This window comes from Mustela erminea, chromosome 16 (genome assembly GCF_009829155.1).
Source record: "Mustela erminea isolate mMusErm1 chromosome 16, mMusErm1.Pri, whole genome shotgun sequence".
Lineage (NCBI taxonomy): Eukaryota > Metazoa > Chordata > Mammalia > Carnivora > Mustelidae > Mustela > Mustela erminea.
This window is the reverse complement of record NC_045629.1, coordinates 50,325,275-50,340,719: the sequence shown is the minus strand read 5'-3', so window position 1 is coordinate 50,340,719 and position 15,445 is coordinate 50,325,275. Positions and strand designations below refer to the sequence as shown.

The window sequence follows — 15,445 nt, the reverse complement described above, 5'->3', positions numbered from 1 at the left end:
AAGATTTCCTACTCATAGCTTATGGAAAAATATTCCTGTCAGTCATTTCATCCGGGATTAGGTTCTTCTCCTAATAAAGGACTTGCTAGAAGTATCTTTAATATACTGAATGAAAATATTTTCAGTGTTTACATTAATCTAAGCAGGTAGGCATGGACAGAGATTAATTCTTCCCTAAACATCATTTGGTTAATGGAGAGATGTATTTAAAATGTGTTGTTTATTCAACTCAAGATACTCTATAAGCAAATTATCTTGTTACCTCTCTTCAAATTAAAAAAATTACTGCATTGCCATGACTCTGCAACATGAAGTTTCTATTTTATTCAGTACTTACTGTGTGCCAGGCACTTTGTCAAGTGCTTTACATATAGTATCTCCTTTTATCCTATGAGATGGGGGCCTTGCCATCCTCAGGAAACTAGACACAGTTTAAACGACTTGCCCTAGTTCACACAGTTAATAAGTGCTTAAGTGAGATAGGATACTAGGTATTCTGGAGCTTGCATCCCTAAACATTCCCTATTTTGTGGAAGGTATGATTATTAAGCAAAGCAAGTGAGTTGGTCAGTAAGGGTTCTGATACCCAATGTGTGTGTGTGTGCGTGTGTGTACGGGATTTCATCCATACCACCAGGCATTGGGCTATTTTGTGGAAGGTATGCTTAGGAGTAAGTTGATATTAACGGTTCTGATACCCAGTGTGTGTGTAAGGGATTTCCTCCATTCCATCAAGCATTGCACCAGTACTAACACAATTTAACTCATTCTGACACTACCTGGAATAGCATCCGATTCTACAGGTCAAGGGCTTAGTACCACAAGACTGCCCTTCACTTAAGATGTGGATTGCAAGCCCAGGTTGTTAACTAGTATTTCTAACTGACCAGCTGTAAACCTCTCCTTGGGTTTGAATGATTTGCTAGAGTGGCTCACCAAATTCAGAGGAACATTTTGCTTACTAGTTCACTGGTTTATTATAAAAGGATATAACTCAGGAACAATCAGATCGAAGATAAGCATAGGATAAAACATTAGAGTGTGGAGCTCCCATGCCCTCTAAGCATGCAACTTTTCCTGCATTTCTATATGTTCACTAATCTGGAAGCTCTCTGAATCCTGTCCTTTCTGTTTTTACGGAGCCTTCATTACAAAGATTAAATCATTAGCTGTTGATTGATTCAACCTCCCACCACCCTTCCCCTTTCTGGAAGCATGTGTGTGCACATGCATGGTGCATGTGGACCTGAAAGTTCAAACCCTGTAATTACATGGGGTTCCCCCGGCAACCAGCTTCCATGTTTAGGTATGGTCCAGAAGTTACCTCATTAATATAACAAAAGATAACTTTACCACTCTCATCACTTAAATTCCAAGGGTTTTAGGAATTACTTGCCAGAAAGAAGAACAAAGACCAAATACATATTTCTTACTATAAATCACAATACCACAGTTTGACTCCTGGGTCTTCAAACATGGATACTTTTATAGCAAATCAATCAAAAAGTTCAGAAGATAACCAGCATATTACTAGAGTCCCAGTCATTAATAACTCCAGTCCATCATCCTATCATATGAAAAATGTATCCCAGGGCAAGACCATTCAGGTTTGCATGCTTCCATTGTATCTTGTCAGGTTCCAAAAGTAGAAGTGGTGTCAAATATATGCCTTCACCATTTCATGCAGCTGGCATCATCAAGCTAAGATGCAATATGATCTCTTATTCTGAGCTGCTTTCTAGATGTGAATGTAATACTAGATTTCCCTCATTATATAACTCATTTATTCATTCTTTTACTCATACCTACTGTTTTTCCTTCTCTCCATTTATAACCAAACCTTTCCACCTTTGGAAGGGACATTAGGTTTGGCCACTGTGCTTCTCTAGATTGCAGGCATCAGTACTAGTCTAGCAAGTCCCTCCCCCTCAAGTCCACTTCTGTTCAGACAAGGTAAGGTTACACAGGTGTAAAACTGACGGACTGTTTTTATAATTTTTACAGTTTCTTGCTTAAGAATCACCCCTGCTTCCAGCCCTTGTAGTTGCGATAGCCCGATCAATGACCAATGCATCAAAGTAGGAGGAAAAAACAAAAATGGAAGTGATATGGGGAAGAAAGAATACTCACACCTTTCCCTGGCCTCTCTCCTTCAGACTCAATAAAAAATAACAGAAATCTACCTAGTAGGGAACTTACTTACCCCCACTCATGCTTAAAGAAGAATTTTTAAAAATCATGGAAACAAAATGAAAACACAACTGTTCAAAATCTTTGGTACACAGCAAGGTGGGACCCACCTTTTATTACTTTGGGAAAGGACCTAAAGTAAAATCATGAATGAAAGAGGAGAGATCACAACCAACACCAAAGAAATACAAACAATTATAAGAACATATTATTAGCAACTATTCAATCTGAAAGAAATGGATGCGTTCCTGGAGACATATAAACTACCAAAACCGAACCAGGAAGAAATAGAAAACCCGAACAGACCCATAACCAGTAAGGAGATTGAAAAAGTCATCAAAAATCTCCCAACCACCAAGACCCCCGGGCCAGAAGGCTTCCAAGGGAAATACCAAGTCTTTCTCACTACCTAGATGACAATAAACCTTCAGGCACTTGAACCCTGGATACACATCTCATCTGGATATCCGGTCCTTTACAAAAGCTGGAGACCTCCAAATCAAGTTGACTAGGAAGAGAAGTAGCTGACAGGGAGGTAGACTGCTTCCTCCTATGACACCAGATGAAGACTTCATACTTTTTTTTTTTTTTATCAAGAGTTGGATGCTTAAGCAACTGAGCTACCCAGACACTCCAAGACTTCATACTTCAACTAAACATATGTTCCTTCCTTTACTCTGGTACTGACCTGAAAAGATAACACCATCATCTATATCTCCCAGGCCATTGCTAAGGGGAGTAACCTCTGGAATTCAGAACTTTTTTTTTTTTTTTTAAGATTTATTTATTTGTCAGAGAGAGCAAGTGCTCACACAGGCAGCAGAAGTGGCAGGCTGAGGGAGAAGTAGGCTCCCTGCTGAGCAAGGAGCCTGATGCAGAACTCACCCCAGGATCACAAACTGAGCTGAAGGCAGATGCTTTACCCACTGAGCAACACAGGCATCCCTAGAACAACTTTTTATTTCAAGTTAGGAGAAAACCTAACTGATCCCTGGTTTGAATGGGCAAATGTAACAATCCTTGTGAAAGAATCCATTAACCGTGCCACCTTAGTGGAAGTGGCTTGCCCAACAAGATTTATCTTTGTAGTGGTTATTGTTCTCCTTGGGTCTATGAATGTCTTGATGGCTGTTGCATAACAAGGCAATGCCTCTTAAGTTATTCAATTATGCCCTGAACTGTTACACCTCATTTGTCAACTCCCCTGAATTTACACCTTCAAATTAGAAAGGAACTACCAGGTTAGCTGGGAAGATGGCAGAATAGGAATATATAAGCTTACCTCCTCCCACAGATAGAACTAGGTAACACCCATATCAGCAAAGTAACCCAGGAAACAATGCAAAAATTGGCAGAACAAACTCCACAACTAAAAGGCAGGGAAGAGGCCATATTGAAGAAGATAGGAAGGGTGAAGATGCAGTCTGGGAACAAAGTGGATCATGGCTATCTACAGCAGGGAGGGGGCTGGTGGCACAGAGAAGGGCAGAAAACAGACTTCAACACTGGGGAGCCCACAGAGGGGAAGGATGACTCTCTGTAATATTTACCTTTGAAAGTGAGTTTCATGCTTTTTCAAAAATGAGTGGGACTTAAAGCCTGGAGTTTTAAAAATCAGCAGGCTCAGCTCTGGGAGAGCCTGGAAGGCATTAGGAAGCCAATTCCTTCCCTTACAAATAGCCCATGCAGATACAAAGTAGATCCAGCAGTGTAAAAAACACCAGGGGCAGATGGGAGGGAGAATGATTTGCTCATTTCAGAGTATGGCCAGAGAGAGATCATGGAGAACCCCTCCAGGAAGAAAAAAGTTGGCAAGTTGGCAGGTGCCATTTCCCTTCCCCATCACCCAGCATAAACATCCAGGCAGAAACCAGTGCAGTGCCAACACTGGTTACCTAACTTGCTTGTACCAAGCCCTATCTTCCTGTGCTTCCTTGGAATCACCCTTCCCAGTCACATTTGCCTGAGTCCCAGCACTGTGGACTCCTCTTCAGAAGACCAGTGCAAACCCTGCCAGCACCACATCTGCAACCTGACAAATTTGAGGGACCTTACTTCCAGCAATGGTGGGGACAGGTCTCATTTTGCAAGCAGACCACCACACACCTTGCTGCATTCAATAGGCAAAGAAAACCTCTGTAGATAACTAAAGAAAAAAAGATGCCAAGACTCTACAGCGGAGTGCCTACAACACATTAAGAGACACCCACTAAAGTGCCAGGCCCTGGGGAACAAGGGCTGGTGCACTGAAGGGCACTACAGGACCCCTTCATTATAAAGCTATTATTGTTAAGAGCAAGAGAAGAAGCTGACTTTCCTAACACACAGAAAGAGATGCAGAAAGCCAGGCAAAATGAGACAAAGAAACATCTCTCAAATGAAAGAATAGGATCAAATCACAGTAAGAGACCAAAGTGAAATAGATATAATATCCCAGATAGAGAATTTAAAGTAATAATCATAAAGATACTCACTGGACTGTACAAAAGAGTGGAGGAAATCAATGCAACCCTTAACTTGATCAGAGATCAAGAATACAATAAATGAAATTAAAAATACACTTGATGGAATGAAATGCAGGACAGAAGAAGCAAAGAAACAAACTAATGACATGGAAAATAGAGTAATGGAAAGTAAAGAAACAGAACAAAGGAGAGGAAAGAAAATTATGCAAATTGAGAATAGTCTTAGGGAATCCAGAGACTCCATCAAGCAAAGTAACATTTGCATTGCAGGGATCTCAACAGAGGAAGACAGGAATAAAGGGGCAGAAAATTTTATTTGAAAAAATAATAGCCAAAACCTTCCCTAATCTGGGGAAGGAAAGAGATCCAGATCCAGGAGGCAAAGAAATCCCCCCAAAGGTGCTCCAAACCAAGACAAAGAGTAATTAAAATAGCAAAAAGTAGCAACAAAAAGTTTTCAAAGCACCAAGAAACAGACGACAGTTACCTACCAGGGAAACCCCACTTGACCATCAGCAAAAACTATACGCCAGAAGGGGTGGCATGATATACTGAGAGTGTTGAAAGGGAAAAACCTGCAGCCAAGAAAAATTTCTTTCAGAATAGAGAAATGAGTTTCTCAGACAAAAACTAAAGGAGTTCATGACCACTAAACCAGCCCTGCAAGAAATATTAAAGGGGACTCTGAGTAGAATGGAAAGACCATAAATGAAAATATGAAATGCAGAAAACATAAAAGCAGTAAAAGTGAATATTTCTGTGAAAAAAATCAGTAAAGGAACTCGGAAAATAAAAGGATGTAAAATATGATAACATATACCCAAAACATGGGAGGGTAAAGAGTAAAGAATGGATTCAAACTTAAGTGACCACTAAGTTAATATGGACTGCTATATGCAGCAGTGTTATATACAAACCTAATGGTAACCACAAATCAAAAACCAGTAATAGTCACACAAAGAATAAAGTGAAGGGGATCCAAGTGTATCACTAACAAAAGCCAACAAACCAATAAAAGTGAGCAAGAAAGAACAGGGAAAAAAAATCTATAGAAATAACCACAAAACAAGTAATAAAATGGCAATAAATACAGATCAATCAATAAATACTTTGAATGTTCCAACCAAAAGACAGGGTGACAACATGGATTTAAAAAAAAAAAAAGAAAGAAAAGAAAAGACCCATCTATATGCTGCTTGCAAGAGACTCATGAGACTCATTTTATTTTTAGAAAGAGAGATGGGGGAGTCAGAGGGGGAGAGGGAGAGAGAGAATCTGAGGCAAGCTTTATACCCAGAGTGGAGCCCGATGCAGGGCTTGATCTCACAATACTGAGATTATGAGCTGAGCTGAAATAAAGAGCTGAATGCTTAACCAACTCCGCAAACCAGGCACTTGTTTTAGACTGAAAGACACCCATGGAAAATGAGGGAATGAAGAAACATTTATCATGCAAATAGGTGCCAAAAGAAAGTCAAGGTAGCAATACTTATTTTAGACAAAACAAACTTTAAAACAAAGACTGTAACAAGAGAAAAAGAAGTACATTATATAATAATAAAGGGGACAGAGAAAGAAGATGGTGGCTGCAAGGAGGACCCTAGGTTCACCTCACCCCATGAATATAACTAGATCACTATCAAATCATCCTAAATACCCCAGAAATCAATCTGAAAACTGGCAGAACAAACTCCACAACTAAAGGTAGAGAAGGGACCACATCAAAGAAGGTAGAAGTGTGGAGATGTGGTCTGGGAAAGAAAAAGACTATGGCTGCTGCAGTGGGGAGAGAACCACAGTCAGAAAAGGGAGAGAGACAGACTCACACACAGGGAAGCACATGGGGAAAAATGAGCCCCCATTGCAACCGGCTTGGAAAATGAGAGGGCCTGAATTTTGTGGGTTCCTGCAACCAGCAAGGCTTAAAGCCTAGAGTTTTAAAGGTCAGCATGCTTTAAAGGTCTGGAAGAGCTTGGAGGACACTGGGGCTGCTCTTGGAGAAAAGGCCGGGAAAAGAGCCTGTAGACTTACAGCATGGAAATGGCAATCTGAAGAGCGCTTGGGGCAAAAAGCAGGGAGGTTATCTGCGGATTTCAGAGCATGTCCCAAAGAACCAGCATTCATGGAGCGACCCATCTTAGAACAAAGGAACTGGCAGATTCCACTTCCCTCCCCCACCCCCCAGCATAAACACAGAGCCACCTGTGGAAACAGCACAGTATGGACACTTGTCAACTAACCTGCTTGCACCAAGCCCCTCTCCCCATCCCCAGGCTGTAGTGGAGCAGCCCTTCTTAGTCATGTTTGCCTCGGTCCCAGCTCGGCACGCCTCCTACCGAGAAGACCAACCCAAACCCCTACCAATACTGGGTCTCTCAATTTGGGAGTTTCCTAAGGCCTTGGTTCTGGCGGCAGTTACAGGTCTCATTTCACAAGCAGACCAGAACACATCTAGTTAAAATGTACCACATTCAGGCCAGACACCCAAATGTCCACAACAGGCAAACAGAGCCTCTGCAGGTGAGTGGCCTGAAGGATAAAGCAGCTAAGACACAACAACAGAGCACATGTAGCACATACTGGCGACACTCCAGGAAGTACCAGGCCCTGGAAAACAGGGGACACTACACTGCGGGGCACTATAGGACCTCTTCTTCATAAAGCTATTATCCTCAAGAAATGGAGACATAACTCTTCTAACACAGAGACTCGGACAAAATGAGAAGACAGAGTAATTTGTCCCAAACGAAAGAATAAGACAAGGCCACAGCCAGAGATCTAAGTGAAACAGATATAAGTAACATGCCTATTGGAGAATTTATTTTTTTTACTAATTTTTTAAAAGACTTACTCATTTGAGAGAGAGAGAAAAAACACAGAAGTGTGTAAGGATGCATGTGAGGAAGGGGCAGCGGGAGAGGGACTCCCCACTGACATGGGGCTCAGTCTCATGACACCAAGATTATGACCTGAGCCGAAACCAAGAGTTGGATGCTCAACTGACTGAGCCACCTACGTGCTCCTTCTAATGGAGAATTCAAGGCAATGATCATAAGACTAGTTAATGACTTGAGAAAAGAGTGAAAGACATTAGTGAGACCATTACATGGAGATAAGGAATAACATAGCAGAGATAAAGGGCTCAATAAACAAAATGAGAAACATGCTTGATGAAATGAACAGCAGGCTGGAAGAAGAAGAGAAATGAATTAATGACCTAGAAGAAAGGGTAATGGAAAATATTAAAGCTGAACAAAGGACAGAAAAAGAATTATGCACAAGAATAAACTCAGGGAGCCCAGCGACTTCATCAAACATAAGAACATTTGTATTATAGGAGTCCCAGAAGAGAGAGAAAAGGATGCAGAGAATTTATTTGAAGAAATAATAGGTTAAATCTTCTCTAATCTGGGAAAGGAAACAGATATCCAGATACAGGAGGCACTGAGAACCCCCAACAAAAGCAGATCCACACCAAGACATATTGTAATTAATTTTAATGACAAAATATAGTGATAAAGAAAAACTATTAGAAGCATCAAGACAGACACTTAACTATAGAGAACAAATTGAGGGTTCCTGGAGGGAAGGTGGGCAGAGAGGATGGCCTAAATGAGGGATGGGTATTAAGGAGGACACTTATTATGAGGAGCACTCGGTGTTATTTAGTGATGAATCTCTAAATTCAACCCATGAAACTAATATTACACTATATGTTAACTAACTAGAATTTAAATAAAAATTGAAACAAACAGACAAAAAGCAGTAAGACAAAAGAAGACAGTTACATACAAAGGAAATATCACAAGGCTAACAGATTTTTCAGCAGAAACTTTCCAAGCCAGAAAGAAGTGGCATAATATATAAATGCTGAAAGGGAAAAATGTGCAGCCAAAAATACTCTATCTAGCAAGGCTTTCATTCAGAATAGAATAAGAGGTAAACAGTTTTTCAGACAAACAAAAACTAAAGGAGTTCATGTTGCAAGAAACATTAAAGGGGACTGTTTGAGTGGAACAGATAGACCAAAAAAGAAAAAAAATTATAGTATGAAGGTAGGAAAAACAAAAGCAGTAAAAATAAATATTTCTATAAAAACAGTCAAGGAACTCATAAAATAAAAGGATATGAAATTTGACACCATATACCTAAAATATGTGGAAGAGAAGAGTAAAGAACAGGTTTAAACTTAAATACCATCTATGTAATATAGACTGCTGCATGCAGATGTTATACACAAACCTAATGGTAACCACAAATCAAAAACCACTAATAAATATGCAAGGAATAAATAGAAAGAAATCCAAATATATCACTAAAGAAAACCAGCAAACCATGAAAGAGTGAAAGACAATAAAAGATCAGACGAAGTCTTCAGAAACAACAAAACAAGCAATAAAATAACAGTAAATACATATCTGTTAATAATTTGAATGCAATATACTAATTATTCCACTCAAAAGACATAGGATGATAGAATGGATTAAAAAAAAAAAAAAGACCCATCTATATGTTGCTTATAAGAGACTCATTTTAGACTGAAAGACACCTGCAGATTGAAAGTAAAGGGATGAAGAAACATTATGGAAATGGATGTCAAAAGAAAGCCAAAGTAGCTATACTTATATCCAACAAAATAGACTAAAACAAAGACTAAAGTGGGTGGTAGGGTGGCTGAGTAGGTTAAGTGTCTGACTCTTGATTTCAGCTCAGGTCATGATCTCAGGGTTGTGGGATTGAGCCCTGTGTGCTGGGCATAGAGCCTGCTTAAGCTCTCTTCCTCTCCTGTTCTCTCTAAAAACAAAACAAAACAAAACAAAACAAAAAAACCAGAAACAAAACAAGACACACACACAAAAATAAAACAAAACCCAAAGACTGTAACAAGAGACAAAGGACACTATATAATAAAGGGGACAATCCAACAAGAAGATATAACAATTGTAAATATTTATACACCCCACATGGGAGCACCCAAATACATAAAAACAGTGAATAAGAAACATAAAGGAACTAACTGATAATAATACAATTGAGGTAGGGGACTTCAGATCTCACTTACATCAATGGACAAATCATCTAAGCAGAAGATCAACTAGGAAATAATGGTTTTGAGTTAGACACTGGACCAGATGGATTTAACAGATATATTCAGAACATTTCATCCTACAACAGCAGAATATACATTCTTTACAAGTGCACATGAAATACTGCCCAGAACAGATTACATACCAAGCCACAAATGAAGCCTCAAAATATTCAAGAAGATCAAAGTCATATTATGCATCTTTTCTGACCATAGCACTATGAAACTCGAAGTCAGCCATAAGAAAAAAAATCTGGGAAGACCATAAATACATGGAGGTTAAACAACATGCTACTAAACAATGAATGGGTCAACTGAAAAATAAAAGAAAAAAAATACATGGGAATGAATGAAAATGAAAACAATGGTTCAAAACCTTTGGGACACGGTGAAAGTGGTTCTAAAAGGGAAGTTTATAGCAACACAGGCCTACCTCAAGAAGCAAAAAAATTTCAAACAACCTAACTATACACCTAAAGGAGCTACAAAAAGAACAAACAAAATGCAAACCAAGAAAAAGGAAGGAACTACTAAAGATTAGAGCAAAAATTAAAAAAAAAAAATAGAACTCTGATCAATGAAACCAAGAGCTGGTTCTTTGAAAAGGCCAATAAAATTGATAAACCTATAGCAAGACTCATTAAGAAAAAAAAGGACCCAAATAAAATTACTAATGAAAGAAGAGAAGTAACAATCAACACCACAGAAATACAAGTATAAGAGAATATTATGAAAACCTATATGCCAACAAACTGGACAACTGAGAAGAAATGGATAAATTCCTAGAAACATACTACCTACGAAAACTAAAGCAGGAAGAAATAGAAAATTTGAATAGGCCGATCACCAATCACTGAAACTGGATCAGTAAACAAAAAACTCCCCCAAACCAAAAGTCCAGGATCAGAAGTCTTCACAGGCAAATTCTACCAAACATTTAAAAAAGAACACTGGGGTGCCTGGGTGGCTCAGTGGGTTAAAGCCTCTGCCTTCAGCTCAGGTCATGATCCCAGAGTCCTGGGATGGAATCCCGCATTGGGCTCTCTGTTCCTCCGGGAGCCTGCTTTCTCCTCTCTCTCTGCCTGCCTCTCTGCCTACTTATGATCTCTGACTGTCAAATAAATAAATAAAATCTTAAAAAAATAAAAATTAAAATTAAAAAGAACACTGGTGTGCATATGGCCCTTCTCTTCCCTACCTCTGTATGTTTGGGGTAAATACCCAGCAGTGCAATTACTGAGTCCTAGGGTAGCTCTATTTTTAAGTTTTTGAGGAACTTCCACACTGTTTTTCCCAAGTGGCTGCACCAATCTGCATTCCTACCAACAGTGTAAGAGGGTTCCCCTTTCTCCACATTCTCTCCAACATTTGTTTTTTATTGCCTGATGTAGATTACTAGAACATGAATGCATAAAAATAAAGACACTTGCTATACTTTTCAAGAAAAAAAATTTTTTTAAAGACTTTATATCCATTCTTCTCAAACTACTCGAAAAAATATGAAAGGAAGGAAAACTTCCAAATTCATTGTACGAGGCCAGTATCACCCTGATATAAAAACCTGATAAAGATACCACAAAAAAGGAGAACTACAGGCCAATATCTTTCATAAGTGAATGCAAAACTCCTTAACAAAATATTAGCAAACCAAATCCAACAAAATAATTTAAAAATTGAGGGCAGGGGCCCCTGGGTGGCTCAGTTGGTCAAGCGTCTACTTTTGGCTTGGGTCATGATGCCGGGTCCTGGGATCAAGCCCCAGAGTTGGGTTCCTTGCACAGCAGGGAGCCTGCTTCTCCCTCTCTCCACTCCCCCAGCCCCGCTCACTTGCGCATGCTCTCTCTCAAGTAAATAAATAAAATCTTTATAAAAAGAAAAAAATAAAGCTTTAAAAAAAATTGGGGTGCCTCAGTGGCTCAGTTGGTTAACTGTCTGCCTTTGGCTCAGGTCATGATCCCATTATCCCAGGATTGAGACCTCCATTGGGATCCCAGCTCACTGGGGAATCTGTTTGTCCCTCCTGATGTTCTTGCAAGAGGGTGAAATTAGGAAAGCAATCCCCGGGGCACCTGGGTGGCTCAGTGGGTTAAGCCTCTGCCTTCAGCTCAGGTCAAGATCTCAGGGTCCAGGGCTTGAGCCCCGCATCAGGCTCTCTGCTCAGCAGGGAACCTGCTTCCTCCTCTCTCTCTGCCTGCCTCTCTGCCTACTGGTGATATCTCTGTCAAATAAATAAATAAATAATCTTAAAAAAAAAAAAAGAAAGAAAGAAAGCAATCCCCCCACCAAAAAAGAAAACAATCCCATTTACAACTGCACACACACAAAAAATCTAGTAATAAACTTAACCAAAGGGGTGAAACACCTGTACTCTAAAAACTATAAAGCATGGATGAAAGAAATTCCAAAGAAAAGGTTAGACATTCCATGCTCATGGAGTGTAAGAACAAATATTGTTTAAACATCTACTGCTCAAAGCAATCTACACGTTTAATGCAATCCCTAACAAAATACCAAAGCATTTTTCACAGAACTAAAACAATCCCAAAATTTGTATGAAACCACAAAACACCCTGAATAACTAAAGCAATCTTGAAAAAGAAAACAAAACTAGAGGTATCACAATTCCAGAATTCAAGTTATTTTACAAACCAGTAGTTATTCAAGCAGTATATTACTGGCATAAAAATAGAAACATAGATCCATAGAACAGAACAGACATTAACTCACAATTATATGGTTAATCTTTGACAAAGCAGGAAAGAACATCCAAAAGGAAAAAGTCGGTCTCTTCAACAAACAGTGCTGGGAAAACTGAACAGCCACGTGCAAAAGACTGAAGCTGGACCACTTTCACCATACACAAAAATAAACTCAAAACGGATTAAAGAGCTAAATGTAAGACCTGAAACCATAAATATCCTTGAAGAAAGCACAGGCAGCAATCTCTGACACTGGCCATAGCAACTTTTTTCTACATATGCTCCTAAGGCAAGGGAAATAAAAGCAAAAGTAACTCCTTGGACCACATCAAACTAAAAAGCTTCTGCACAGCAAAGGAAACCAATCAACCTAAAAGGCAACCTGTGGAATGGGAGGAGATATTTCCAAGTGACATATCTGATAAAGGATTAGTATCCAAAATATATAAAGAACTCATACAATGAGGGACCTGGGTGGCTCAGCTGGTTAAGCGGCTGCCTTTGGCTCAGGTCATAGATCCCAGGGTTGTGGGATGGAGTCCATGTCAGGCTCTCTGCTCAGTGAGGAGCCTGCTTCTCCCTCTCCTTCTGCCTGCTACCCTGCCCTGCTTGTGCTCGCTCATAAATATATCAAACCTTTAAAAAAAAAAAAAGATATACAACTCAATATCCAAAAACAACTTAAAAATGGGCAGAAGATATGAAGAGACATTTTTCCAAAGAAGACAGATGGCTAATAGACACATGAAAAGATGCTCAACATCACTTATTACCAAAGAAATGCAAAAAAACCCACAAAAACAAAACCATAATGAGATACTATCTTATACCCATTAAAGTGGCTAAAATAAAAAACACAGAAAGAACAAGTGTTGGCAAAGATGTGGAGAAAGGGGGATACCTCTTACACAGTTGGTAAGAATGCAAATTGGTTCAGCCATTAGGGAAAACAGCATGGATATTGCTCAGAAAGTTTAAAGTAGAACTACCCTATGATCCAGTAAACACACTACTGGGTCTTTATCCCTCCAAATATGAAAACACTATTTCAAAGGGAGACATGCACCCCTCTGTTTATTGCAGCATTATTTACAATAGCCAAACTATGGAAGCAGCCCAGATGTCCAACAATAAATGAATGGATAAAGATGTGAGATACACACACACACACACACACACACACACACACGCACGCACACCCCGTGGAATATTATTTAGCCATAAAAGGAGGAAATCTTGCCTTTTCCAACAACGTGGATATAGCTAGAGAGTATAATGTGAAGTGAAATAAGTCAGAGAAAAACAAATATCATATGATGTTACCCATATGAAACGAGCAAAGGAAAAAGAGATAAATCAAGAAACAAACTCTTAACTATAGAAAACAAACTGATGGTTAGTTACTAGAGGGAGGTGGGAGGATGGTGGGAGGATGAGGATTCAACAGTACACTTATGAAGATAAAACAAAACCAAATGATAAAAAAATAAAAACAAAAAACAAAATAAGAAAAGAAAGGAATTACCAGGGGCTTTCGTGATTCAGAATTCACTTTCTTTAGCAAGGCCCTACTTCCATGGTTAGAAGTAAATGAGCCTATGAATAGAAATCTCTCTTTAACTCTTTTAAGGTATTATGGAATCCATTGACAAGACAGGAGCTACCCAACAAAGGTCTTTGGACTCTCTGGCCAAAAAAGTTTTCTTGGAGATAGGATAGTCTTAATATCTTTTAGTTGAACAAAGTGTCTGTTCTGTGGCCAACATCACTTGCTGCACCTGCATTAACACTTCTGGGGAAGGTGAAACTCAGTTACAGAAGATCACAGAGCAAAGCACTAGGCTGACTCCTTCATCAAGGTCTTTCTTTTTTTGATTGGTTTGGGTCTTGGGTACTATGTTCTAAAATGCACTCCAAACACTGGTAATTAGCCTCCTGCTTATTATAATTAAAATAACTCCCTTGTGCATTATATGCTGTCAGAGTGTTAAATGCATGTTTACAGGTGCTAACCAAGAAAACAATCTCCCTAATACTGGGATATGAGAAAAGGGATGAAGAGAATGACCAGTTTAAAAGCTGTCAATTTAAAGCCATGACCTATGCATCTCACAGAGATTAAGCAAAAATGCCATGACCTACGGACACCACACAAAGAATGAAGAAAAGCTGCAAGCAATAGCTAAGAGCAATAGCTGTAAGCAATGGCTAATAATTTAATGCCTTAAATTATTAAGTTATCAAATTATGAGCCTTAAATTTTGATCACATCTCTCAGTTAAACTGAGTTTTATCAAAAGGGGAAAACTGTTAAAAAGAAACAAGAAGCCCAAAAAGGAGTCACTTGTACTAAGCCCACTTTGTATAGCCAAGGCTTAAATGTCTAACCTAAATGCAGTTTCAACTTTCTCCAGGAATGTAATCTTAACTACCAGTCTGGAATTTTTTGGTCAGCAACAATGAGGTAATCGGCCACATCCTTTTCCTGCTTATAAAAGCCTTTCACCTGGTACAGAATCTCAGAGCTCCTTTCTATTTGCTAGAAATGGAATTCATGAGGTACTGAATAACACCAATTAGATCTTCGCATTTACTCAGTTGGACTTCTGTTATTCCAATGTGAGTCTGGTTACACTTTCATGAAAAAACAGTGATTCATATATTTTTTGTAAAAGATTTTTTAAAGATTTTATTTGTTTATGTATTTATTTGAGAGAGATGGTGCGAGTGAGAGAGTGCGCAAGCAGGGGGTAGGAGTAGAGAGAGTGGGAGAAGCAGGGACCCTGCTCAGCAGGGATTCCACGGCAAGGCTTGATCCTATGACATAAGCCCAAGGCAGATGCTCAATCGACTGAGTCACCCAGGTGCCCCTGCTAAAGATTTCTAAAAAATATATTTGTCATTCAGTAACTTTTCCTAAGGATAATCAGGATTCTGGAGATTGAGAATTTTCTAAAATCAACCTTGGCACCAACTTTAAAGTCTAAGTGTCTTTTAAAAAACAA

The 15,445-nt window shown here is 39.2% G+C and overlaps 1 long non-coding RNA gene across 1 annotated transcript; it reads left to right on the top strand.

Annotated features, from left to right (window-relative positions):
* Positions 1-5,431: 5,431 nt before the first annotated feature.
* On the top strand, positions 5,432-8,988 carry LOC116575214. Its single transcript, XR_004279652.1, has 3 exons — positions 5,432-5,622; positions 7,250-7,252; positions 8,951-8,988. It is a non-coding gene; the product is annotated as an uncharacterized LOC116575214 (long non-coding RNA).
* The last annotated feature ends 6,457 nt before the right edge of the window (positions 8,989-15,445 follow it).